Genomic DNA, 24,443 nt, shown 5'->3' on the forward strand with positions numbered 1-24,443 from the left:
GCAGACTTGGGGCAACTGCATTACAGAGTTTACAGGGTTTTCCAAGTTAGTTTCGAATGTAAACATTGTTATTCATCGCATGCAAAATGTTGTTCCACATCGATCTGACATTTCATTTCCATCACAATATTTTTTAAAATGTACAGCATGATTTTCAACACGTCTCAAGCTAGATTAAGTTTGACAGTTCTTTATTATGGGTTGAAAATCATGTGTTGAAACTGAAATTTCATTTTGAAACAAATAAACCATTGGACAGCTGTTGAAAAACATCTTGGATGCGGTGAATAACAGATTTTACATTCGAATTTGACTTGAAAACCCGTGTAATTCTTATGAGTTATACTGGTTTTGCTGTATTTTTTTCTATTTAATAAAACATTGATTGAGTAAAACAACTTGATTGTACAAGAAAATGTAAAAGATGAAGTGTTACAAAATGGTCAATTATGATCAGATTTTGCTTAGCAATGTTTTAGCGTGTGCTTAATATTTAACCATTTGACAGTCGCGTGATTTTGCAAAAATAGATAAAAAAAATTGTGAACAGTTTTTATCTCGGATTTGGAAAATAAAAAAAAATGTTTCTAGTTGATATTTTCGTGCTACTTATATTAAAACATACTTGAAAGTGATATTGCTTGTAGTGACAATAAATCATTGAAGTATTGGGTTTTTTCAAGACTTATGGATTGCATGATTTCAGCAGCGTTGCGATTTTAGTAAGTTTATCGCATCACGTCTGCAGTTATCATGTCTTGAATAAAATTGTTTCTTAGAATTTCAGTGCAGACAATAACATCAAACATATCGTAATCGCTCGTGAGTCATCACACAGCTGTTTCACAACGCCGCGCAACGAAGAACGCAACAAAACGGGGAAAACAATCAGCCTGAGATTCACTCGGACAAATCACTACAAAAGCGATCTGCTTCTCCGAGAGAGACTCGGGCAAAACATTGAATGGGGTAAAATAATTTGGTGTACTAAATAAAAACTAAAGAATCAAATGTTAAAGAGGACAGCAAAAATAATCAGTAGTCTCCGCGTTTTTACGTTACTACTTATTTTGTACCCGGTTTTCTCTCTCTCTCTATACTAAGCGTGCTGCAAACAAAATTATAACTCCAGCTGTCTCGAAACTGTGCAAACATAATTTACGCTCCCAGCACAGCTAGGCATACAAAGTACGGCACAAAAACGGGTATCTCCACTCACACGAAGCAAAACTAATTTACCCGATAGCTTTCCGTATAAATGTGGCCACTGCTGAAGCTACTTGTTGGGGGGTGGTGGAACTATAAAACGTTTTGTGTTAATTATTCCACTATCGTAATCATCTGCTTGCATGCTCATCATAAAAGAGAGCCACTCGACATGAAAAAGGGCACACAGTGAGCATGCCTCGAATCAACTACCCACGTCCCGCTGTCCCTCTCACCGCACTTTTTCCACACACATTATAAAGCTGAGGGAGGTACTCAAAATTTTATCACTTTAATTAGTGAAGCTTTCGGCTCGGGATACAACCTTCCCGAATAGCTGCGTTGCTGGCACCGTTGTCCTGCCCAGATCGATAAAGTTTCGTATTGTAAAATCTGATATCCCAGCATGGCAAAGGAGCATGAATGGAATGCTGGATTGAGAACAGTTCGTCGGAATGGCCATGGTCAAACGGTGACAGATGTTATGTGACAGTACAAACTGGCGCAGCAAACATTCCTCGGAAATGGCCAGCTACTACGCCCAGCACGTATCGTTGTCATTGATCATTCGGCTTAGTTTTGTGTGGTTTTCGTTGGTGGCTTACGGAAGGCTTTTGCTAAAAAGTTGGATTATCATACCGTGCTATGCTGGTGGAACGTTTAGCGGAACAATAGATGTCTAGCTGACAAAATCTGCACGATACGGCCGAAAACTGTCATTGTGGGTTGGCAGTGTATCGCCTAAATCAGGATCTCCATTTGTTTGACCAATGTGGTGAATGGTTGCCAATTGTTGAACCGTACTCTACTGAATGCAATTGTGGATGGTTGGATTTTTTCCAACTCCACGTCAAATCAGACAGATAAAAATTCATTGTACTTTCTTAACATGATGAATTTTCGTTTTTTGACTAGCGCCGAACATAGCAAATGAGTAACAAAAAGGCAAAAAACGAATGAGGAGCAAATTCTTCTCCGTTGCAAGGACATTGATTGGATGGATATGGTTCGTCTCCGATGCAATCGTTGACGGATGAATGAAAAAATGGTAATCCAACTGGAATGACAATTCCCGCAATTTATCTCATCAATCGCCCGGCTGATGGTGAACGTTTCGTTCCTGCTGAGCTAGGGATTTGGCCACAACTGTGAAGCTACGATAAGATTAGCATTGTAGTTGAGTTTGTATTAATTCCATTCCGTACGCTCGCGTTTTGTCGTTTATCTTTGGTTCTTTCTGTGTTCGAAAAGCGTGCATTTGATCGCTGTTTCCAATCACTGCGAGGCACTGCGAGGCACTGAGATGCTGAGCCGATTACAATCAGATTTTTATCGAATCGACACACTGTGTCCTGTGTTACTTCGTTTTGTGAGTCTGTGTGTTTTATCAATATCGTTCGATGATTTCAGTACATGTGAACATTTTACAGCTAGCTGGAAAATGATATCTTGCTTGGAGGAAATCTATTTCGATGTTGATTGTTTGAGCACGATGGGCTTAGTTGATGATTTGTTCTGTTGTTGTTGCTAGAATTCCGTTTGGATGGAGTACGATATTATAAACTTAACATAATAAAAATAATAATAGATCTATTTATCATTTTTCGTGGTAGAAAAATAGTTCAAATTAAGTTCAAATAATAGTTCAAACATTAGCAAACGTGAAAAGATACGCTAAGAATTATTTTGCAATGTTTTTAATTTAGCGTGATTTAACTCACAGTGAATGAGTTAGACGGTTGAGTTAAATCTTGAACTCACTCTTGAAAAGTTTAATCTCCGTATCGAGTAATAACTCATTCACTGTGAGTCATTACAGTGAGTCATTATGCACATCAATATTTTTACCCGATCAAACGTTTTGACTGAGTAATAAAACAAGTTCACCAGAATTTTGATCAGACACATATGTGCTCAAGTAGAAATGTGTGAATGATGAATAAGAACTACTCGAATGAGGAGGCACCAAAAAACAGCTTATAAGATGATGAAATCTATACCAAATGATCATCGTCTGATTTACGAAGTTTTATCGTCTGAATTTCCCCAGCAGAAGTGATTTTTGCTACCGGAAGCCACTGTTTTGTAAAATGTAAACAATAAAAAGCTCAATAAAAATAAAACAACAATGCTTATTTTTTTAATGAATTGTTGCTCAAAACGGACATCGAATCGAAGAAAGCTCAACCTCCAGGAAGCCGATTTTTCCGCTAAATAAGGCATGAAATATTATTTCCGCCAGATGTCCAAATGCCTTAGTTTAACGCAGTAACAAGCCGAATTATGTGCGGAGGAGTGGTGGTCGAAGATGAGAACTTTTTCGAAACTGATAAAATGTCAGACAGCGTAATCGTTTTTGGAGATTGCACGAGGATAACTTTGTGGTCTAGGGTAAAAAGGTGCCTTTGTAGGGTCCTACACAACTGTTTTGCGCTGATGCAGCAAAACAGAGAAAAATACAGCGGTTGTGTGCGTACGATCTTTTAACGGTAGTGGTTTCGTATAATTTTTCATAAATACACGTGTCACATAATATCAGGTACAGTTTGGGTTCAAATGCACAAAGATCCCCAGCAATTAATATGTATTCTTCGTAACAAAATTAAGTGATGCCTGTTTTAATATTTACAAACATTAAGATATACGTCATATGTTTGAAATACTCTTAAAAGCCTTCTTTACAGGCACAACGTTTCCTTAGTTTGAAGCAACGCATTATAAAGTCACTTGTGTAGTACAGGTTAACATTAATTTTAAATCATCAAAATTCTTATCGTAATGGCACGCGTAGCATATTCTTGTTTTTCTCCGGGAGAATTTCACGTAGTACCGGCTAGTAAAATTATTAAAAACTTGGAAAATGGAATCAAATGTTCAGTTGAATGAGCGCGGCGCACAGGCCAACAGCCAGTGGCAGTTTGTAAAGTTTACGCAAATAAACTAAACGCAAAACGATTCATTCATTTCCGGGCCGTTTCACTGCTGATCCCTATCAATTTCCAACCAAAACCAACATCCCTCGGGGAGCATTTTTAGACTGGAAGAGGAGGGGGTAATAGATTGAAACAATGGCAGAGAGAACTGCAAACTTTACCCCATGTTCTTACTGTTGCGATGTTACAATACGCACGCCCCTTATATTCGCGGTCGCGGCTGATATTTCTTCAATCTCACGTTGTAGATGCCATGGGCCTGGTTGGATGCCAACTTCTAAGGAGAAACATTTTATGCAAGCACATGAAAATTCATTTTTCCTCCACCTTTTTGCTGTCCAACTTGCCGTTCACGATGGTTCTCAAGTGTGAGCTTCAGGCACCGTTTTGCTTTTTGTTGAAATAAAGGATTGAGGTGCGAGGCACCTTTTTTTCCTCGTACGTGTGCACGCACCTTTTTTTTAAGGTTGAAGGTGATGAAAAATCTTCAACATATAAAATCAATCAACAGTGGGTTCAGGGCAAGCAAGAAGGATTTTTTTTTACGGTTTGTGAGCGAAGTGAAGTATCTCTGATGCCGCTGAGGAGAGATTTTCTGCCGAGTTATTGCCGGTATATTTCATCGCCTCCAGTTGGCACATCCCATCACCATCCGCAATTCTGCAATTCGTCATAAAAGTTGTACAGCATGCGTCATAGACAAACGCTCACGTCATGACATTCTTGGAGATGGTGGTGGTGGGATATACGGTACATATATAATAGAAATAAGTATAATACCATAGCCGCTCGATTCTGGTCTGATGTGATGAATAAATTGAAAACCTTCCATGACAGTTAACTCTCTTGTGTTTCTTTTAGCGAATAGCTTTTGTTGTGAAACGAAGTAAAATAATGAGACCTTTATTTATTTAGCTTGATAACGTGTTTAGAGGTTTAACAATAGAACAATACTTGTTGCTCTGAGTGACGTGCAAGAAATTTGTTTGGAATAATATCCTTAAAACTATAGTTTGATTTCACATGAAGTTTCAAAAAGCCTACACCTCGGTAGACGAAGTAAATGATAAATGAGCTACATTTTAGAAGTTATTTGTTTGTATTGATAGCGCTTCTTTACGGTAGTAAAAGCCTTGTCGTGTGATATGAAATGTTGACTTAATGGTAGCAGTTTAATGATAAGCTCTATATGAATACCCCAATAGTCGAGTCAACGATTCATTTTAATTTAGAAAATTCTGTGACAGTGACTGCCAGTGGAACAATCATCATCATCTGGCTAGTATTTTTTAAACTCAATTGACACTTACGTTATGTCTTGTTAGATTGCGCATATTGTGTCTTCAATAAGATACATTACAAAATTGATTTAATTAGTTTTTTTTGAATGAATGAATTATAAATTTTTACATTGAGTTTTACAAATCGATTTCATTACTTTTTTCTGTAAAAAATGAATTATAATTTATTTTCATAAACTTTTTCAACAACAATTGGAATAGTGTTTTACGTTTCTTCAGTAAATATGTTTGCTTCAGCGATAATATTCAATTGTATATCAACTAACCGTGTCTCATCGAACCTCCGACTAAAATCCTACATGCACTCTACAACGAGGGAGAAGCTACAAAAAGGTTGACAACCACTGGACTAGATTAATGGTTTTGTATGGCGTGTTGAAATTATTTAAACCGCCCACTTTCAAACTCTATTTACAATAATTGGCTTGTATCGTTAAACTGTATAATTAACTGTTTCTCAAATAATCTATGTTTTTTAGAATTGAAAGACGCTAGATGCTTTGAAAGACTCGAACCTTGCATCACTATGATGGTTGTTAATTTCTATGAATTTAGTAATAGCGATTAATTGTCACGAGTGACAATTTTCATTTGCCTTTATAAGTTATTTTAAAATGGTCATACAAGAGTTCTCCAGGCAGTGGAATGATAACCGTATCGAGCTTAGGAGGTTTTCAAGGCCATACAGCACATGGAAATAATGTAAGCTTAAAGTACAAATAATACACTCTTTCCAAACCCGAGCTGTATATGTGTATGCTGTCTGAGTATATGAGTAGTCCTTTCTTGCTTTCTCTCTGTCTGTGTGTTCTTTGCTTTACATTTGTGACCTCTATCCCGGTTTACATTCATCATGAAAGTGATATGACTATGGCTTAGTAATTACAACTTTTAATCTCCATTCACCCCGTTGCACCCAGTTTTCCCTAATACGTAAGATAACATCCAGGCTGTGGAACATTACGAAAGTTTTCATCCCTTTCCAACGCTTGATGTGGCTACCAACTCAAAGCAGCTTCTTTGCTTACGTCTTTAAAACAACACATACGCACACACACATACACAAATACACACACACATCAGCAAACATAACGACACACTTGTGTAGTGTTTGGTACCGGGTGAGCCGTCGTTCCTTGTTGTACCTTTGCGCAAATATTTGATAAATTGTTCTCCCGAGTCAGGTGGCCAGGGATGGGGAGCAGTCATACTGGTTTACTGGCACTCACAGGCCCCCGGGGGCTTTTCTTTGCTATGTCAACGGTCAACGTTTTCATTTACATTAAAAGCTTGATTGCTTTTGGGTCGTTTACTCGTTCGGGTTGTAGGCTATTGCTGAGGAATAACAACGCGTGATGAATCAGTATTAGATGCGTTTTAATCTCTGCGCCTTACTTCTTGTTTAAGGTACGGAAGTGTTGCAAGGTGTGTGTGTATGTTTTGTGTGTATCGCAGTTTCCGATGACTCATAAAACAACGACCGGACGTGAAAAGCGAACACCCTTGCAGCAGGATATTACAACACTGATCTTGTTAAATCTAATGAAATCGAAACGGAACCAACCGCAGGGCGAACGGTAATGGTTCCGTCTCGCGTACCATAATTTATAGGATCTATGCAAATTAACCATCGCAAGAAAAGCATAATGTGATTGGGGCCAATGGATTGGTGCCGTGCGAGCCCACGGCGTTTGAAAAGGGCGTTTGGTACGTGACAAATGGGGCCAAAAAAGCATCTTACGAAATTGAGTTTTTCTGCGGCATGTTTTTCGGTAAAAGTAATAGAAAATTATGTAAAACCCATGGCAGAAGCCCCGTTTGCATGGGGCTTGGAAAAGAGAAATCAATTATTTTTAGTCTGTATGTTGTATGTTACCGAACACGGGAAATATGTAAATGTCAATTTAGTAGAAACAACTTTTTCACGAAACGTTTAGTGTTATCAGCTGTTAGGTTTTGTTTATATCTAGCTATGAGGTATGTTTGAAATATAACTCAGTAGATACTGTTGATGGGCAGCACAACTATACATTTGCACAGCCAAGTGTAACCGAATTCGCGGTATGCATAGATCATGGTCAACGCTTGCGGCATTGCAAATTTGAAACTGCAAAATAGGGTTTACCATCTTTCATTGATCTGATCGCATTCGTTCCGGTGGTTCCATTTACATAGTTTTTATTATTCAAACTCAACCCCCTTCACCTCCGTCACGTGGGAACGTGGAATGTAAACGTGGGATTGCTGTGAGTGTTTTTGTTATCCAAACTTTGTGTGCGCATGTATGGTGAAACCGGAAAATCCAGTGTCACTGTCAACGCACGCTAATGACTGTGTGTGTGTGTGTGTAATCCGTACGCCCGAACACGACAAACGTACGAAGCTAGCAGGGAACGATCTTACAGACTTTGGATGCTGCGATGATGGTGTTTCTTGGCAAAATCGTCTTACAGTGGATAAATCCGCGGACGTGTATTCGAGAAAAGGGGAATGGCGAGCTTCATTCATATTCATAAGCGAGCTCCGAAGCGGCAAAGGACGAACGACGAACACGTAGTGGAGCCAACGAGCAACTAACAGTAAAACGGATGTGAAACGATTGCCATGCCTTCATTATCATTTCCATAAAAAAACCCCTTTTTGAAAGGATCGCATTGCATGTTTTCTGCTTTGCTTGCTGACGTCCGTGGACCACATGTCACATCCGGTTGTTAGCAGCGTGGTCGTGGCATTGAGCGAGCGGCTGGCCGAGAACGTTGCTACTTGATGTTGGGTAGCAAAGAAAAAGTGAAAAAAATAATCATTTAATTTTTTAAATTAAAATATATTTTGTTGTTGTAAAAGGAAGTTGTTGGAAAATTAAACATGAAAATTTTATAAGTGCAATAATACAATTTTATTTTTAATTAAACAATTGGCCGTAATACAAGCTGAGTCAATGTTGCAAATATTTCTCCAATGACTGCAGTGTCGAATCATACTTTCATGTTGATCTGTTCTCATGAATTTAAGATGTAATTTTAAACCCCAAAAATGTAATTGAACAAAATATTGAACAAAATTTACGACCGTACGATGAATATTTTTATTTTATTTACGATTGTATTTCAAATGAAAAAAAGTTTCTCTATCGCCTGTTATCGGCATCACACGCTCAATTCTCCAAGTTTGGCTGAAAACGTTACTTCATACTACATGGAAGCATTTTGGAAATGTTTGAGAAATACGCCTGAAGAATGGTTTTGCTCGAAATATGATGCCATTTTGTAAATCACTTGCTTACACTAACATTTACTTGTAGTAGCTTTTTTTGTTTTTTTCTTTCTAACACTGATACCTAGAGCAAACATCTTGCCCTTTTGTTTAAAAATCCCACAACGATTCGCTACGGAAACAACCGCCCAGGTCCAACTTAGTTTCCCGGCATGATCATTTTCAGCTTTTCATAACAACAAACTTTCGTTTCTTCTCATCGCACAACATAAAGTATGGAAAGTGTGTCCGGCCTTCCCACACAAACAACCACGCTAAAGAACGGCGCCTCTGCGCCCAAAGCATGGCAAAATTGGAGTGAGAATGAAATGGGATTGGGTCAAAAAGAGAAAAAAAAGCGTAAGCGTGAAAAATTATCCATTTCATTATCACTGCGTGCTTTACTGCTCGCGACGTAGCACAGAACCGTACTCGTGCTCGTTAAAAGGCGGCAAAAATCCGGGATTGGGTAATTTCTGCCAAGCAAGGAGCGCGGCGAACCATTGCCATTTTGGAAGCTTTGGTTGAGTTAGATGAAGTTTGTACTAACCACTCTCACGAGTTCACGGCAGTAAATTGTTAGATAAATCATTATACACTTCAGTCGAGCAAAAGTAAGCAATGAAGATTCCCAGGCAGCTTCTCAGTGTTTATTCTACCACTATTGCAACGGTTGATGCAAGGCAGGTTTTGTTCAACTTTGTGCGCATCAAAGTCCGTCCATTGCAACATGCACAGGCAGAGTATGACCTACATTTCGCTGCTCATTGTTTACATACTTTTACTTCGTTCGTTGTAAATAGAAATCAAGTAAATGATTGGGGAAAAACACTCCTTTTCCGCTAAAGAATAGACACCAACCACTTCCGAGTGCGTTTACGAGCGCACATTATCATCATCGCCCATTAATGGCACAATGGTTTGCAAGCTGGAAATCATGAAAGCAAGGATAGGATACGCATCATTGGCTTGGTTGTGATTGTGCGCTGGTAATAAAAGATGTTGCGATTTGTTTACGCAAAATACTTGCAAACAAGTCGTAATTCGGAATAAAAACGAGAACGTGCGGGATCGGCGCAAATAATCCGTAAACCTTTCGTTATGATTCATTAAAAGCAATTTTCGATCTTGGCACCGTTACGAGATGGACGTGTTTGGGTACGAGGCCCCTTGTTGGTGCATCTCGCTCAACCGATGCCAAAATAAACATAAATTAAAGGAGATCACCACGGATCCGGGGCGTGGGAATGGGGGAATGAGGTTTAGCAGGGCGCAATAAAATACGCTCCCACTGCTCCTCGTTTCGACTCCCTGCGGGGATTGATGGTTCTGAACGATGGAATGATTATTTTTACTATTGCAATCGTTTTGAAATTAGCGTGGAGACGTTTGGCCACGTGCTTTCCCAGGAAAGGTTTTTGTTGGATGAACCCTTAAGGGAGGTGATTTGAGTTGCTTTGGGGTTATCAAAATTCCTTCCCATCATTTGGAATTATGATTATAGTAGGACTTAAAAAGCCTCCATGCACATTTGTATTACATTGCATATATAATGGGAGAACGTTTGCCAACATTACTAAAATTGAATTATTATCATGGCGTAGAGAATTGAGTTGGAAGTTATGTTATGGTTTTTTAGAATATAGTTCATTAAACATATAGCCGAAGTACGCACTTTATGTTGGTTGCCTTTTTTATTTCTCCTTCACTTTATTCCTTGTAGTGAAGGATCCAATCAGCAATTACTATTTTTCTGTCTTTTTTTAAACAAGCGCTACGAGTTCGAGGTAGGGGGTTTCATTGGCAAATAAATAAAACCGTACAACCTCTCTACCAAGCGGTTCAAATCCAAACACTCATCATACTCGGCTACGGAAATTTGGTTGAAAATCAATATGGGAGGACCTTACACGGGTTACACGGGAGGTAACCAAACGACAGAATGAGAGAAAAAAGGTGGGAAAAGAAAAACACTTACCCTCTTCACGCTCGATCCGACGCTAAGGTCGAGTCACTTGTTGAACCGACCGCAAGCCGTCCACTGTCCAGCGGTGTCGGCATCGTTACCGGAATTTGATTTATTTTCGTACGATGTATCTGTATGTTTTCCGAAAGTTTTGCGAGAAGCCAAACTCTGTGCAACGCTGTTCCGCTCTCGAGTGGATACTGTTATTGAATGGCAGCCGACGAATGGGTGTTCTTTTTTTTTACTGCCCTCTGGAATGTATTTTATGAACCATATACGAGCACCTCACCGAGTGCAGACTAGATTTTGAAGTCACCTTCGATATTGCGACGAGGTCGATCGTCGCTGTTTCACGTGGGTTATTCCAATTTTTATGAACACACTTGTAGATGAAAGTGTTGCGTTTGGACTGAACACATTTATGCACGCACCACTCGTGTATCAGGTTTCGTTGTTTCGAGAGATAGTTGAAAATGGAAAACACGTGTCGAGAAAAGAGCACATGGTGCAAAAACGACCGCAAATACACGACAGAATTTGCAAAACACTTCGTATTGCTACTAATAATCCGAACGATGAAGGTTTTTCTGTAATTGGAAAAGAAAAGTAAGAAGGGCCTTTCAGTGATGAGTTCAATTTGACGCAAAAGATGAAGTAGAAAACTTTACTGAAGCGTTTGAAGTGGCGAAGTTAGTAACAAATTTGCATTTATGATTCACGAAATAACGTTGCCACAGTGGTTAAAGATTGACGTTGTGTTTATCATCAATCAGCAGTGTCTTGCGTGAATGCTGTATTTGATTTCAAAACGATGCTCGTTAGTGATAATCATAACAATAAAGCGCGCCGTGTATTGCCTTTCCTTCTTTGCTGGCATCAAATTGGCCTGATCCGATTCTTGGCGTAATCTTAATGTGTATCTTCACTCAAATACATTTGTGCGAAAAGGGGAACGATAGCTGTTGTGCCGTCGCTCGACAGTCGAACCATCGGCACGGTTCTTGAATAGCAAAACAGTAGAGTGAAGTCGAGGCCATTGACATGGTACTCTCACAGGATGCATCATGCTCTTTCGATGTTGGCCTCAATTTCAACGTACTCACACATACACATGACGCTGGGGAAAAGAGGGAAGGAGTTAGTGGTGCAGTTCGAGGTTCATGGTGATGATTCTGCAACACTAACCGTGAGCTAGCGTTAGCACTATGAATTTGGGGAGAAAGAGTCGCGAGAAAAAACCAAAACAACACTTGTGAAATATTGGTGGTAAGCCCCCAAAAGCTCAAGCTGGTAAGGATAGTAGAGGTGTATGTAGAGCACGTATGACCCAATATCCTTTCCAATCGGAGTCGATTTTGTTATTACGCGAGCATCATCACTTTGCTGGCGATCGTCTGGCTTACGGATAGGGCCCCACGCCTTGAGCCCTTCAATCGAAGTGGTTCTGATCGGTTTTTGTGTGCGTGTGTGTGCAGACTGCCCTAAAAACAATCAGGGAAAATATGTGACCAAACACTGACACGAATGGTACGTGAAGGACCAGGTCAGATGAGAGGGTAAATGATAGTGACGTGAATCTTGATAACTGCCAATTTCAAGATGTTGCCTGTTGCCCTCGTCTCCGTGTTATGGGGAAACGAGAAGAAGAGATGGTCGGTCAGTATTTGTGGTAATACTGTTGAGTGGTAGTTGGTCCTTAGAGCAGATGTGATACCGTACTCGTATGAAGTCAATTATTTGGATGTCGTACGAGGTTGCGTAAACAGGCACTCATGGTACGCATGTAGGAAGGCATTTTTGTTTTCTCTCATCTTTTTCTGTATAGTATGCTGAAGAAGTTTGATTATATTTTTATAAATGATATTTTGTATACATTATGATGAGTGATGAGTTACACATTGACTATTTACCTATAAGAAATCCATCTTAAAAAAATAAAGAATCAGTTTCAGAAAGACTCTTTTTCTGCAATAAAACTCCACATCTGGGGTAACGAAAGCCGAACAAACAGAAAGGATTACACACTTAGTTGGTGGGACGAATTTTTATCGTGGAATTGTAAACACAAACGTCCCACCAGACAAAATGATATTCCTAGCAATAAGGTTGTATACAAATCTCGGGAGACCAATTGAAGCATCCATTTTGCCATACGGTTTCTTAGAAGTACTGACTATGAAGAATTCAGCAGGCTTTTAGTACTGTGAGGTTAGGCTGAAGGGCCGTAAGAAAACATTGGCTTTCTTGGGAAAGGATTCAACATAAGGCCTACAAGGACGTTGACATTTGGCAACATGATTTTCGATCGTTTATTCGTAATGAGGGTGAAACCTGTCCCTTGACAACCCTTTTCGATAAAGAGCCAATAAACTGTCAAAGGTGAAGGTGACTTTGCTTGGCAAATCCGTTACATCTGTAGGTTTTGAGTTGTTGTGTTGAAAAGGACCCAGACACGTGGAGCTTCGTAGGTCAATGGCGATGTTATAGGGATTAATTAAAAATAAGTATAATGATTGGATTAAAAATATACAAAAGGGATTAATCATATTAATGTGGTTTTAATAAAATATTTGCGATTCGACGATGATGTCGACGACGATTCACTTCATGGATCTGTGTCGAAATAAAATATGTTTTAGACAATGATCTTACACGATCATATAGAGATCTTACAATTCTTTAATAATCGATTTCTTATGTAGGTTTTAGTATGTTTTAGAACAGTGCTCTCCAACTTTTTAGGATATCGGACCACTTGACTTTAAAAATATATTTGCCTCGACTCACAGTTATTGAGTGCGTATAATTTTCAGGCTTATTTTAAAACTTTTTGATAAAAAATATGTTTAAATCTTATTCTAGAGATGTCTGTTGAAAGTGTAATTTTGATTAATCATAAAAATTGTACGATATGTGTTGTAAAAAGCTATTCCTTAAAAAATCAATTATTTCACGGATTTTTTTTCTATGAACGCCACGGACTACAGGTTGGAGAACACTGTTTTAGAGGACTTAGAACGAATCTAAACGACAAAATTGATAAATAATTTTGTCTGAATTGTTATTATTTTGTCTCATGATTAAGAAATAGAAAAATAAAAATTATTATTTATTTAATGCATAACTGCAGTTGAATAGATGACAAAGATAACTAAAGAATTACATCAATACAGAGTTTTCAAAGTCACTTTCGAATGTAAACATTGTTATACTCCGCATGCAAAATGTTGTTCCACGTCTATCTGACGTTAAATTTCCATCATAATAATTTTTAAAATCCACAGCATGATTTTCAACATGTCTCAACCTGGATTGAATTTGACAGCTCTTTGTTGAAAATCATGTGTTGAAACTGAAATTTAATTATGAAGCAAATAAACCATTTGACAGCTGTTGAAAAACATATTGGATGCGGTGAATATCAATGTTTACATTTGAAACTGATTTGGAAAACCCTGTAAATCAACAAATGGAAATAAACGAGCATAAATAAATGAATTAATTTATATACACAAACATTCGGCCGAAGTTGTTAACACGTTAATTGAAATAAAAATAAAATGAAACATTTATTTACGAATTTTAAGATCCACCAAGTAAATTAAAAATAAAAAAATAATTAAAAGATGACGAAACTAAACAATAATGTATGTAAATGTAAATAAATGAATAAATGAAGATCAATAGATGACCCGAATAAAAAAATGAAAAGATCGATCTCTTTATAGCAAGAGCGATGTAATAGTGTGTTAAAAACAAAATAAAATGTTTCAAAAATGTCAAAACAATTTGTGTTAAATGATGTGAATGGAGGATTATGATAAGGTGGCCGTCTGGTGGAACGCACCCAGTTTAGAACGGGGTCGATATTTGGACCAAGTGTGAGCTGCTCATGAAAATTTATTGCTAGGATTAACAAATCCCTAGACCAATCTAGGAGAATGTCAAAGGAAAAACATAATCCCTGGTCGCATGCTCGGTCTGATCGGATTTGGGATATAGCATCATATCGATTTTTTATTTACAACTGCTTTGAACTATTTTTGCTCACGCAAAAGCTCCTCTCTATTTCCGGCAGAGCGTTGCAAATAACTTTTCCATCATGTAAAAAATAAAGAGAAAAGGTATACGCCTACCTTTACAGCCGAACGGTTGTTTGTGTTGTTTCCTCCGAGAAGCAATGCGTTCCATTCAGTTGCCGTCATTGTATACGTGCAGAGAAAATGTGCTCTTCGAGTCCAGAGCGTAGAACGTGGTATCCCGTAATAAAGTGGTTTAGGGCCGATACAAAGGAATAAATCGACGCTATAAATAGGATCAACTCTTCAGCCTTGTTTGATTCCTGGGCAGAGATAGGCTCGACGCTCCAGGAGCGTGCCTCCACAGAGTGCGACGACTAGGCGGATATGAGGTTGCGGTTACTGCAGCTCTAAACCATCCTTTGGTACCGCTATGCGTCGGACAAAGCACTATTGAGTTCGATCTGACCGAGACATCTGTTGCTTTCGGCAACAGTTTTCCGTTCTGTTTAGTGTGCCAGAAGCTTGGAATTGCAATTTTTTCACCGGCACGATGCAATGACATGCTTATAAAGCACATAAAGTATAGATTTGTTTTTCACGGAACAACCAGCTGGGGTCGGAATGAGAAGTAGGGAAATAAATAAAATTGCCGAATGCCGTGAATTCAAATCGTGTGTCAACAGCACGCTACAAGAAGGAGAAGCCACTGGTGAAGAGGAATCAGTATAGATGTTAAGGCAAATTTCCACTTTATACTGTTATGAGTACATGTTCCATACACTCTCGAAAATCCGCGAAAAACCGAATCAATTTCCCGAGAAACACACGCCCATACGCTGTCTCTCATTCCGCTTTGATTGTAGGCTCTGAGATCGATAAACCGATGGAAACGTTACTTTGTCAGATCGAGAAAAGGATACCATCAAGCATTTTATCGTACCGCTCCTGCACGTCTTGATTGTGTGTATGGTGCACACGTACATAAGCACAGTCGAGTAATAGTGGGCTGGCAGGGATTCGAAATGGATTTTCCAGCGCAACAATCGAGAGAAAATCCGTGCCTAAATCGGGCAGCACACGTGCAGCAATACACTCGGTACAATTTTGCAGTGAGCAAATAGTCATTCGAAAGTGAAAATGTGGCAAATGTGTTTGTCGCCTTGCGAGAAAGTCGAAACAAACCCTGGGGATGGAAGTGAAACGATAAAAATAAATGGAAATAAAATTACACGATAAACTATCCGGCTAAATAAGAGCTGGTGGAGGGAAGCGCTTGAAAAGGATTCTCATGAGGTTGGGTTACCGGTTTCAGTCTGCACACCACGCCTAGAAAACGTTGTTTTGCCTTCAAGGTTCTTCATTGTTTTCCTAATGGAGACGCCCAGTGTTTCACTCGGCAATTGCACTGTTAGGGCTGGCTTACCCTTCCTTTTTACGGCTGTGAACGTAGCTTTTGAATGAAATAGTCCCAAGGTATCAACAGTGTTGTGTGTATTTTGAATTGTTTCGCTCTAATAATATAACCAGCAGACCCATTTCTGCAAAGTAGTAAAGTTGTCGCAATAAATTGCAGCATTATCTTAAGGTAAAAATCGTGGGCTTGTGCTCAATTCCTTTGCACATTTTACAACTATTCGTGAATTCTCATTATCACGTCTATGTGTGTTTTTTTGTTTTACAAGGAGAGGGAATCTTCGAAAGACACCCGTTGTCGCACGGGTGTGTATGTGTGTGTGAGCTCAGCACTGGCTCGCGGGCAATTAATGAACGAGTTTTACTTTTCGGATTTATTTCCGGCAACAAATTCCTGTGTGGAGTCTTTCGCGCGAGCGAATAATTACACCGTGGCACGGTATCTCATTACGTAGAATGCATATTGGCAAATTAATGACCATTAGCAATCGCGATGCAGAGGGGCACGTGATATAAATGCAAAACATTAAGCGTAAAAACTTTGGTAATGAAGTCGACTGGCATGAGAATTTAAGGAAAAGGTAAAGCCCTTGCTTTTGAAATGTGTGGAAAACGAAGAACACAAAGAATTGCCTACTTTTTGTATCAACGAATCTAAACTGGCCATATTTTTTTGCAGTATTAATAATCGACTTAGTACAACATTGAACTGCGACATGAAAGGAAAACGTCCGTAAAAGTGGCCAAAAACTTGTAATAGGATGATTTTCTGGAGCTACACAATCTGCTAATGCCGAGCGGCGTCCGAACGAACGTCAGTGCATTCTCGTTCGCTCAAGCGTAGCTAAGTAACTTTTCCACTTAACACAAACTCCCTATGAAGGGCTTTTCCATCGATTTGGTTGCCGGTTAATTGGCAAACATTCGTTTCACGTGCAAGCGCAGGAAGGCGCTACAGGAGGAAAGTATGGCCATTAAATAAAGTCATAACCATTTGCTACCTTCGATGACGAGCATTGGGAAGGGAAGAGTAAGAACGACCCAACGAAGCAGTCTCACCCATCGGCTGGATGCGCGATCACCCGATCTCAAACGGTGCGCATAATTCTGTACTTTTCGCAGGATGTTGTTTAACATCTGTCGCATAGTGAATTTATAGCATTGTTGCGTCTGTGGTGTGTTTCATTGTAAATGAAAAGCGGTGGATCGTACCAACATGCATGATTATTTCCCTTCCAGCTCACGCAAGAAACGCCTGTAACTGTTTCACTAAACAGCACACTACACTACACAACGGCAGTTTGCCTAGATAGCTGGAACGAATCGATTCTGGGTAATTGTTATTTTAAGAGCCTATTCAATAAATAGATTCAAAGGGAATGGGAGAGCACACCAAGCGACCTATAGTCATTGAAAACATAAAAAAATGACGGGATAATTACAAAATTGGAATGGAAATGTGAATTCTATCTGGGGCACCCCTGTTCGCGTGTGCATAGTTCACGGAAGCACGTTGTGCTCGGTTGTAAAATGTTGTGGGGGTTGGGCAAGTGTAAAATGTTTAAACTTGAGCAAATTTAAACGAGATGAGTTAGGTCATAAAACGGATGCTACAAACATTAAAATTGCTAGATAAGTTTAAATCCTTTTAAAGGATTGAGCAGAAAAGGGACACTGGATGAATGACTCAGAGATCTAACTTGTTTTTGAAGTTCAATCGCTGTTAAGATGCAACGATCCATACTCAAATTAATTGTAACCGCTTTCGTGGTAGCACAATTTGGGAACTCCAATTACACTTTCATTTCAAAGACCGAGCGTGGAAATGAAATGATGGTATCGTTCAAATAACGAGAGTATTTCAAAGCTTTTGCAGATTGATAAAGCTTTACAAAATATATTGCCAACCCATACACGGTTCTTTTTATTTGCGTTGAGTAAGATTAAATTGTCATAGGAACATTTATAACATTTCAGCTATCTAACCCAGTACTTTGAAGCTATACATTACCCGGTCAAAGAATGTGCTCTTGATCTTCAACAACGATAATTGCAATATCACACAAAACATGTTTCGTTCGTTCGCTTTGCTCGTCTTTTTCGTGCGGTTATTTCATTTCAGATGATTGTGAAATATCAAATGCCATCTTCCATTAGGCTCCTAAACGGCTGTCTCCTGCCATTCCTCTTCGTAGAATCGATTCAGATTCTATTTTGTGTCATTTGAAGATTGTCTTGTGTGTGTGTGTTTTTTTGGCTTCAAGATTAAACTGAAGGATTTTTTCAAAAGACTGTCGATATTGTTCGGCCAATCCTCATATACCGACGTCGTTGCGAATTTTATATCAAAAGCTCTTTCTCTCTCATTCCTCGGGACGAAATAACAACGAGGACTCTCGAACATGGTTTCACGCGTCGGACAGAGCAACGGAACATGCTGGGTAAAAAACAAACAACGACGCAGAGACGAATCGGAGAAACGCGTATGATGGGAAAGTGGATCGCGTTTCTACGGGCAAGCAGCACTCGAACACCCAACAAAGGACAGTCCTTGCTTGTTTCATAGTCAAGCTCTGGGCGTGCCGGATCGGGTGATTGGCTAAGCACTCCATCAGTGGGTGCTCCTTTTCGACTGTAGAAGTGCAATTTTGTGGACAAGGTATCGCGTCAGGGAATGAAGTGGTAGCCATTCTTTGCAAAAACACAAAAATTTCTGTATCTATACACATTTGTTAAAAGTCTAATCTAATCTAATTGATTGGTTTTTATTGTTTTTTGATCACAAAATCAGTTAATCAGTTAGCTGCCTCTTTAAAGATTTAATCTGATATGATGATAATAAATAAACCGCTTTCAACGCCTAAAACCTTCTTAAAACAAGATACTAGGTTTTCGATATTGTGCTTATAACAACATTTAGGAATTGAAGTAAAGTTGACGGTCCCTGTTCGCGGGAATGATTCGCAAAGATTGTTTAGTAAATGGAACGGTAGCATTCCAATTGTCGGTTGCCTGTGGAATATTGATTTCTCAGCACCGGAATGGTTTCGGAGCTCGGTACAACTGTGCGTGGTAGTGAGCGTGTTTTTTTTATCCCTAGTCAAGTCTACCCGTTGCGCGTAACCATACAGCATCCAGCAAATAGGTGCCAGTTTCCGGCCCATGGTGCAAGAAATGGATTTGATAGGGCCGAGCACTCCCCATTTCGTCTCTTTCCCTTCGGCCTGGCTCATAAGTGGATTATTGTTCATTAATCCAATACCCGTTGGCCATGTGCAGTACGTACCAACCAACCAGTGCTGGCGCAAACCAGGGGGCCCCGGATACTATCGATTATTTTTGCACTTCTAATCGAATCGTTCGTAGGCTGGGTTTGGTGGGATGGGCCCCACTGGGGTACCTCCCGGATGCGGGATCACGTCCGACAATTATGCGTACCGCTGCTGGTGCACGTTGGCATTGGAGAAAGCTGTACTTCACGGACACTTCTAAGGAGATGGAAGCGCGGTGGAAATCTTGCAGCTTTCAAGCGCACAACAGAAGCCGATAATGCCGTCAGTATCAGTTGGATTGGGATTGGGATTGGATTAGCTTGACATATGTTGACATTCGATTACTGTTCGACTGCATTTTGCGGGTCAAACGGGTTCGATGTTGCGTTGGCAGGCAATGGTTTGTACATGTTTTGTTGTTAACGTAGTAGCAGATATTAAATAGTTATGGACGATTGCAAGTTTTTCATCGATCCGTCAGTTTCCATCGTTGAACCTTTTATAATTCTATTGACATACTGGAATAAGTTACAAATCAAACAGGATGAATGTGTATGATATTGTCAATGAAAAATCTAAACATGTTGATTATTATACACTCCTCCGACAACTTGTATGTTTAAATGAAAGTCAATAACAATATGCGAGTTGTTAAAAATATATATAAACAGACCATTACTTTTCATAAACTAAATAATATGTAAGTTATGAACAACTTCCTGTTTTAACAAATTCTGTACAGAATTAGATATCCCAAGATTTAAAAAAAGGCGGCACTGTAGGCTTCCAGGCGGACACTGTAATCAATGTTTTTAAATTCTTCATCTAGCTTTATACCATTTTACTCGATAATTAAATTTCAAAAATTATGATTTTAACATTTTATGCACTGACGTTTGCTGATAATACCTTCCTGGTCATAAAATGTGAGAATAAATCAGACCGACTTTAAGGAGTCGCCATGTTAAGCCAAATTGCCCTGTTAGATCACAGTTTCGCCAGCTGGGCTATTATTAGCTAGTCCAAAACATATTCCACAAATTATTAGGGATTTGGTCATTTTGCCAATGATACCACACTCACTGATTTTGAGCCAGTTTTGAGCGTCTGATAGTCCCACATCCTGTAGACGTTGGGACGATTTGGTTGCTTTACACCAAACTTCTCCAAATTGGCTCGTTTTAAATTTATCGATTCTAGTGAATGTGGCCACCACCCACAGCATCTCGTTTGCTGTTGATCAAAAACTAAATAAATAAAATCCAGCTGTGTGAGATAACACGTGTTCAATTGACTGCTCAGCAAGCACAAGTGGATGTTGATCCGAAGGTTGCTCAATCACGACCCCATTAGGTGGGTTGTTAATTTTTGATAAGTTTGGAAGTATCGTATTCAACCGTGTGGCACTAGACATTGCTCCACACCATTTCATCCATTGTGGAATACCATAATGTTCGGTAGCAAATTGAATTCCACTCATATATCTTTAGATTTACTTGCCTATCGTCCATCGTTTTTACACAGTATAAACGAAGCAAAGAAACAAAATGGATGGTGGATTCGCGTACCAAGTGATGGCTTGCAGTACAAGCTATGAACCGTTGCCATTATAGAATGTGGATTCCTCTTCCTTCGGCTTAATGGATGGTAAAAGCATTTGTTTTTTTTTGGTAGCCATAGCCACTGCACTCCTCAGACCAGCTTAGAAGATAAAACCGGACAGCGTAGTAGATATATAGCTCTACGGTTTCTCGTAAAGATAGGAATGTTTCGTGAAGGCTTGTTTGGGAGCATCGATCGATGGTACGAGGGGTACGGTAAAGTGGACGACGAAATATGATAAGACACTTTAGATGTGCCCTAAAATCGAACGAATGAAAGGTCGATGTATGAGGTATAAACAACCTAAAACCCTCGAAAGCGGCTCCTTCGGTGGCCGCTGACGACAATGCGTGCGTTGATTGCTTCGTCCGGTGAGTCGTGGTTCCCTTGCTCTTGATTCTATCACAGTTCATCAAGAATGTTGCTAATGTTGACGATGTGTCATAAACGATGAGCCAGAGAATGGAAGCCGAATGAATGGTTGTTTGTATGGCTATGTGCGTGTATGTGCAAAAAAAAACGGTGTTCAAGATTGATTTGTGCTGGAAATGATGTTAATGGTAGGATAAATGAGTCCTTCCGTAGATTTATTAGGGATGGTGACGTTTATAGGATGCTGTGTGATGATGTCATACAGTAAAATGAAGGGGAAAGCTACAATATACACTGTGCAATCCCATAAGCATATTTAGAAGAACGCACAATATTATATGACATTTTTATCAAATTTACCTGTTGTACGATCAGCGTTGCATGATCCATAAGCCCTTCACGATGCAGTTATGTATGAAAGATAATAATCCGGGGTGGATTTCTCTCTACATCAGTCATACTTATCTAAATCACTTGTATTTACATAATCCTATTGTAGAGCAAAAAATTCAAAACGCATTTGGTAACTTTTAAGGTTGATTATGATTATGCCGTCAAATTTATAGAATCTGTACCAGGTTAAAATGCACTCATTCTAACACTCGGAGTCGAACCTTTATTAATCCTTTTGTTTGACGGGTACATGGCTTACATTAACACTGTTCCATCTTTCACTAAAAAAAACGACCATGGCTTGTGGTAGAGACTCTGAACTTTGCGCTTGATTGATTTTGATTTTAACCACTTTAGCAGACTCAAATTGCACACAATCACATTCACAAACATTCATACACACACGCGCCCACTAGCGCACACTGCGAGCACATAACCTTTCCCGGAACGAAACGCTCTCGATACGCACGCACACAATCCTTTATTGAACGTCGTTTCATTTGCCAGCAACTCGCTATCGTTGGCGTCGTCGCTATCATGCCTTGCTTCAACGCTTGTGGTTGGAAGTGGGTCTCCGATTGCCTGGAGGCACTTAGTATAAGGGTTTTTTTTTGCTTTTCTTCGCCGACTCAGCCTTTCACAGCACAGCTAGCTTTCTTGAATTGACAGCAACGGTTGGCAAGATAGGCGGGTATGAAAACGCACTCAATTGCGATATAATTTGGAAGGAGTTGGTGGAAGGAGCCGGATGAAATTATGTGTGAGTGTGTTTGTGTGTGGGATAATAAGGGTAGTTATGGAAAGTTTTGCAATAAAAGTACGTCTTGGACACATATTTAGCTTAATGAGTGAAGTTACTTCTTTTTATATCGCACGAGATTTAATTTCAATCTCGTTAATTTGATTTCGACTACTAGTTAGTCAAACAATAACTGGTCCGTGCATTACTTTAATAGGAATATTACAAAATTTTGGTTACACTACTATAAAAGGAGTGCAATAGTTTAATCAACGATTAGATTTGTTAAATGTTTAATTGTTGTTCAATTGTAAAAATTATGGTATGTTTCAATTTCAGCAACATAGAAGCACAAAACCTCAATACGAATGATGATTGAATGATGCACAGTGAGTTTAGTTACTCAAACAGCTGTGAATTATAACTTAAATCTTTTTTTCTAGTTTAACTCACAGTAAGAGCATAAAAAATGCGGTGAATAGATTTCCCAACCACTTCCTTATAGCAAAGTTCAGGACCAATGATACCAGAATCTAAAGAGACAACATAATAAATTTTGATTGTTGAAAAAAAAAGCTACTACAAAGGGAATAACCATTTTCTACTCATAATATGTGCATGAACGGATGATCAGTGAATAAACAGAAAGGTATTAAAAATGAGTAGGAAGAAGAACAGAGCTAAAAACCATTTATTTGCCGATTTAGGAGGCAATGGAGCGACCCATAAACTGCACACACGCTCAAAATCAAACACAATATCGCCAATAAACACTGCCGTTCAATATCAACCACATAAGCATAAAGCCCGGACACATTCACATACGAGCACATACACATACACGCATACACACACATATATATATCCACTCACACATATACACAGTCAAACACCCAGCATCGATGTTGATAGAGCCCCCTCCACACCAAATGCTCACTACACTGATTCACGGTGAAAAATCGAACTCGCAGACATCGTCCGCTTTTTTTGTTATTCCCTTGGTGTCGTCTCTGACTTATTTTTTATTTTTCATTTATGCACCACTATCCCCGGACGGTAGCCGCCTCTCATATGCGCCCACTCAACTGTATTTGCCACAGTACACACACCTGTGCCGAGTAGGGTGGTGCAACCGGTGCACTAGGCGCAGAGAATGAACCAAGGGAGCAGGGAGGCGTTGAATGTGATTTTTCTCGTCCACGCACAGCAAATTTCCAGCGCACCGGACCTCGGGGTCTTGCTCCGAAGAAAAGCGCACCTCAACTGAGTCGGGTCGCCGAGATGGCGAAGGAAAATTTTCGCCTCGCTCCACGACCTTCGTGCTGTGTCGTTTGAAGGTGCAATATCACCAACACAGTGGTAGCGTGGTGTCAGTGTTGGTGTTTGTATACATTCGGTTCGTAGACGAGAAAATTGCTTCGTGGTTGTGTTTTCCAACATCCCGCCAGGTTTGGATGGTGTTCGTTACAAGCGTTTTGGGTAAGCAGCTGGTATTTGTCAGACGTATGGACCTGTTTTTATCTTCTCATGGATGATAGCTGTTTCTGTTGCAATATCGAGGATAAGTATTGTAAATGAGCAATATTCGAATGTATTAATTGCACTCAATGGTCTTGTCAATGATATAAATTAAATATGTAATTGATTATATAAATTTAATGTAATGTTCGTACAACCACCAAAAAGTATAACTAAATTTTCCTTTTAAACCATGAATATGTCCCAAAAATTACGAACTACGGTGTAAACGAGACATCGTCTGCTCTACATATGAGATTGAACATGTTGAAATATGCTCCAGCCTTTCTGTGCATTATTTTCTCTCTCTCGAGAAGTGCGCGCGCACAACACCTTCCATCGATAATAGAACAAGGAACAGTCGTTTATTCGTAACGGTGGCGAATCGTGGAGCTTCTGATATCTGATTGTGTGTAGTGGTGTGCACTTCTCTGCTGTATGAATGTAGCTCCCT

The 24,443-nt window shown here is 39.4% G+C and overlaps 1 protein-coding gene across 11 annotated transcripts in view; it reads right to left on the reverse strand.

Moving 5' to 3' along the window:
• Positions 1-23,730, reverse strand: part of LOC120902289 (probable G-protein coupled receptor 158) — a 63,007-nt gene extending 39,277 nt beyond the window's left edge. For 8 of the 11 annotated variants that reach the window (XM_040310939.1, XM_040310936.1, XM_040310935.1 and 5 more), the window contains exons 1-3: positions 23,581-23,730; positions 21,700-21,829; positions 10,671-11,245 (exon numbers count right to left, since the gene is read on the reverse strand). The gene's annotated coding sequence lies outside the window, so the exon portion shown is untranslated. Of the gene's footprint in view, positions 1-10,670; positions 11,246-21,699; positions 21,830-23,344 lie in introns of all 11 variants that reach the window. The other 3 variants (XM_040310932.1, XM_040310931.1, XM_040310933.1) reach the window with 3 other exon arrangements.
• Positions 23,731-24,443: the final 713 nt, after the last annotated feature.

This window comes from Anopheles arabiensis, chromosome 3 (genome assembly GCF_016920715.1).
Source record: "Anopheles arabiensis isolate DONGOLA chromosome 3, AaraD3, whole genome shotgun sequence".
Lineage (NCBI taxonomy): Eukaryota > Metazoa > Arthropoda > Insecta > Diptera > Culicidae > Anopheles > Anopheles arabiensis.